Source organism: Aedes albopictus, chromosome 2 (assembly GCF_035046485.1).
Source record: "Aedes albopictus strain Foshan chromosome 2, AalbF5, whole genome shotgun sequence".
Taxonomy (NCBI): Eukaryota; Metazoa; Arthropoda; class Insecta; order Diptera; family Culicidae; genus Aedes; species Aedes albopictus.
In genome coordinates this window covers 435,695,892-435,700,924 of record NC_085137.1, presented here as the reverse complement: position 1 = coordinate 435,700,924, position 5,033 = coordinate 435,695,892, and the positions used below count along the sequence as shown (strand labels likewise).

General features: G+C 34.9%; 1 long non-coding RNA gene across 1 annotated transcript; it reads right to left on the bottom strand.

Moving 5' to 3' along the window:
• Positions 1-313: 313 nt before the first annotated feature.
• Positions 314-4,814, bottom strand: LOC134287373 (uncharacterized). The gene is made up of 2 exons (XR_009997257.1): positions 4,432-4,814; positions 314-664 (listed from the first exon to the last, which is right to left on the bottom strand). It is a non-coding gene; the product is annotated as an uncharacterized LOC134287373 (long non-coding RNA).
• Positions 4,815-5,033: the final 219 nt, after the last annotated feature.

Here is a 5,033-nt window from a genome sequence, read left to right as displayed (position 1 = left end):
TCCCCGTTTGAGGCACTGCGGAGCCCCAAACACCCAGAGATTGTTTTAGGAGCTCCAGCAGCGATCCAACTAAAAAATCATAGAAGGATCCCTCGGAATTCCTCCCGTGAAGCAAAAATTTCACCTGGTAAATAGTCCTCCAGGAATTGCTTCTGGGATTCCTCTAAGATATAAAACTTGCACCACTATGTCTGGGTTGTGCGACGTCATAATCTATTGGTACACTCTAAATTTACTATAAAAAAAATCTTTATAAATTATAAGCAACCCGATTGTGAGAATCTTTCTCTGTAATGATTATTCAACAACTGTATTCATTATTTGTATACACTTTATTACCGATACTTCAATATTACATACAATGATTCACACTCCAGACAACAATAACAACATCTCCACATATGACAGATACTCAATGTAAACATACACGCTAAACGTAATAGAGTAATACAATAATTTATTATGTGCATACCACAAGGTACCACATCTCGTTTTTTCTCCAGATCCGCAGCAAGGTCACTCCACGTTGTTTCGCTTATAGTCTCCTCAGTTATGAAAGTCTCGCTTCAGTCTCACATCAAAATTAGAAGTACAGTCATCCATTTGGTCATCCATCTCTGCTCGGCATTTTGGTAAATTACTTGGCCGTTACTTGTGGTTGTACCTAAAAAGAAATATTATTTTGACCCAAATATTTTCCCAAATCCCAAAATATTTTTAATACTGAGTGTCAAGCTAAATATTAACTTTGCTGATGAATTATTTGAATTGCTTTCCTCTTCTCAAATGTTTTCAATAAAAGCTAGCATGCAAACATTGTATACTGCCCACTGATTTTTTTTGACATGTCCTTTCATAGAAGAATCTCATACAAAAGGTATGTATATTCAGATTATTATTCAGACATTTTTTTAACTAATATGTCGGAACACTGCACGAATGTTACAGTGGAAAAAATATCAATATCAATTAACTCGTTTTCGATCTAAAGTGTCCAAGTGTCATACAAACACTATTTCATTTTATGATTTTTTTTGCGAACTTTGCTGGAACTCGTTTCTTGTTCAGAATATATTCAGAAGTTTGGCTTTACAGATTTTGTTTTCTAAATATCGAAGGGATTGATACTTGTTTTAAATCAAATCACGATTTCGAAAAACGTCACTTGTCCAAAGCAATATTTATAATACTAGTTTTAGCTAAATAGTAATTTGAAAATTTGAAAACATCCATTTTTTGAATTATATTTTAAATATATTGTTCACAAAACTCGTACCCGCACTAGCTGTTTGAAAGTATAGTAGAATATTAATATTCATTCTTTTTTTCATGTTGTAATCCTATAATTATCTCAAAATCTTAATACATACATCATCGTCGCAGTACCAAATCGAAGTCACGCATTTAAGCACATGCAAAGTTGCAGTTGTGACGTAAATTTGAACCGGTTGCTGGTATTGCGCATCATTAAGCTACTTAAGAGCTGAAATTAGCACTAATCTAAATCGAGTGTCTATGTTTATAAGTAGGTTAAACATCAATTTTCGCACCGCCAGTCACTTCGGCTTCCAACCGAAAACGTAATGATAGTAGCCAATTATTATATACAAAGCAATTTTCTCCAGATAACAAAATAAATCGATCATCTTATTGGAGCACTTTTCGACGGTTCACCTATATAGGTGCCCACGGTTTTAGGAATCATGTTTCCGATAATTTCGGAATTCTTATGATTTACCATTTACCTTTCAAACTGAATGAGTTTATTTTTACGGTTTGGTCGTTCAATAGGTTTACATTCTACGATGCATATTTTCCCTCATTAACTGGTGATTCGTGCTCAATCAAACCTATTTTAACATTACAAAACCAAAAATTTGTTCCTTTGATGTCGCTCTTTTGGGTTCTGAACTGTAGGACTTATTTTAATGGTGTACCTCCAAAATATTGCAAAAGCACCTCAACATGTTATGTTCTCACTCTAGATACCTAATGAAGCTATTTCAACAAGCCTTTTCCAAATTATTCGCATTCAATGTACCGTCAAAATTTAGAACTTTTTATCTTTAAGTAACTTTGATTTTCTACATATGCCTATCATATTGATAATATTCTCAGTTCGTTGGATCGGACTAGAATATTCTGCATTATTGCAAAGCTCAATCATCTGTCTATCATATCACTTATTTCACATTTTTTCGATGAAATACATCCTCATATTTTTTTTTTTTGTTAACGACTACAAGTCTGACGTAGTGCACACTAACCATGATTGTCTGTGTCATGATGGCCCTTACGCTTGCCTCTACGATTCATTTCTTTGTACTGAAACAATTTAAAGCACGTTTTTATTCAAATTTTCAATGAACTCATAACACAAATATCACTTATACATGTACACGCATTTTTATTGGTAAAAATCCATGAATTTGATATATAAATTTTATTTATACACACATATTCGTTTTCCACGCTGGATCACACATAAAATCGATGGACCTTATATAAACAATGTGTATCTACACATGAATAGGGTTATCTACGACAAATTGCAAAAATCTATGTGAGCGACACATGCATACAATATTTTCAGTTTTTTCAGTGTATGAAATCTAAAAATTCAAACAAGGTAACATGTTCGTAAATGGTACCTGTTTGCATTAATAACCTCGACTGAAAAACAAACCTCATAATCCAGCTTTCATTAGATATATCTATTCCTGTAGTTACAGAAATGATTATCTTTTTTTATTCCAATATCTTGTGCTTTTGATATACTGAACGTTATTCTCCTCAATAATAGTTTTAATACTTCTTTAACTGATCAAAATTTGTCTCTTCCTATAAGGAAATTATTGTGAGAATTTGTTGTTGAGCGTAATGCTGTACCTTGTTCTCTAACTTGTGCCACAGTTCTTGGCAAGATGGCCACTCATTAGCAAAAATGGCACTATATCCAGTGTTAGGCAATCATAAGTCAAAATGCCCCTCCTGACAACACATTCAATAGGTTATAAAGCGCTTTTTATTCGAATTCCTGAGACTTCTAGTTAAGCCAAAAAGTTTCATTTTTTATTGTTCGATTTTTTTAAATATCCAATTCAACTAGCCATTTGACTAGCATGATACTTAACAGGTTAGTGGTGAGCAACTGCTCTGAATATGTCGTCTAGCTTCAACGAATGTTTTAACTGTCAGTCAAAACTTCATATCTTGCAAACTACCAAGACAGTTTAATTATTCTCACACATTGATGTTAATTTTCTTGAAGTTACATTTTTAGTCTTGTAACAGGACAAAGCATTAGTTAAATCATGTCTTCATATTAATTTGGTTTCAAGAGCCAACCCTTTTTACGTCTCGTAGACTTATTATACTTTACTGAGCAATGATAACTTCAATATATATCACCTGAGGTGGGTCCACAACAATCTCAGTATCAGCTCAGTTATATTCGCATTTGGAACATATTCAAATACTATTCGTTCCTGTTTTTCTAGTCACGCTCAGCCTAAAGTTTAGTTTTGTCTTTCGCCTTCTCAGCTGCCACTTAATTGGTGTGAAATTTCATTTTTAATGGTTCAATTTAACTAAAAAGCCCAGATTGGAGTTCAAGAGAAATCGCTCAAGAAACTTCTAGAACGATTCCTGGCAGAAGCTTTCTACGGTGACTGCCATTTGAACTGTCATTTCTTCGCAACTGCGTACTGCGATCGAAGAAAAAACGGTTTCTTGAGTGATTCAGCCAAGGAATTTCCCATGCCTCAAGATAGGCCGAGAAATTCCTTCTGATCTGCAAACAGCCCTTAAATCTGCGTTGGCTGGTAATCTGTTTCTTACGAAATTTACGACACTGTTGCGTTTTTAGTACTATAATTTTTAATAACACAATTCGCCTTATACGGCTCTACAAAGAATCGACTATATCTGCCTTGCAGGTCTTACCGCCTTCAACGGCATTTCCACTTTCAACGGCTTTTTCCGCCTTCAACAGCTTTTCACTCTCCGACGGATCTTTCCGTTATCGACAGTTTTTCGCCTTAGTCGGCTCTTCTGCCTGTAACATTTTTCCTGCTTTCCGCCTTCAACGGCTTTTCTATCTGTAATCATTTCCGCCTTTTACGGCTATTTCAAGAATTTCGCCTTCATTAGCTTGTATCGCCTTCATTGGCTTTCATCGCCTTCACTGGCTTTTAACAGCAACGGCAAAATTTGATTTCAAAATATTGTTTCACCTCTACGCCTTCCTCGGCATCAACAAAACTTAGGTTTTCTTCACAGTTCTTTATTTCTTTATCTGACAATAGTGATTGTCATCGATTTGAACTAAACAATCACCATCAAAATCTCTCACAGGTTGATCATTGTCATTAGTCGAAGGTACAAATAGATCATTTGATTCATATTGAACAGTTAGTACACAATATTTACCTTTTTGATTCCAATGTTGAAATTCAATCACAAGTCATCACCTGGAGGTCATCACCACTCTGCATGCACCACACACACACACACCACTCATCTCTTTCTTTTTCCAAAGACAACACTTCCCGAACCGAAATTAAACTAATTTCACATGCACTGTTCACCGTTCTCGTCGCCAATGTGAGAATCTTTCTCTGTAATGATTATTCAACAACTGTATTCATTATTTGTATACACTTTATTACCGATACTTCAATATTACATACAATGATTCACACTCCAGACAACAATAACAACATCTCCACATATGACAGATACTCAATGTAAACATACACGCTAAACGTAATAGAGTAATACAATAATTTATTATGTGCATACCACAAGGTACCACACCGATAGATATAAACTGTACATGCTCATTAGCGCCACCCAATGGCAGAGTTCCGAATCAAATGGCCCATCAACTGTGAATGTTTAACCTACCAAACAACTCCAAAGACACCATCTTCTAAGTAATCAGGATTCTGAGATATATGAGATATGATATTTGTATGCTCACTAACGCCGCCTTGTGGTGAAGTATCAAATCAAACGGTTCATCATTGCCC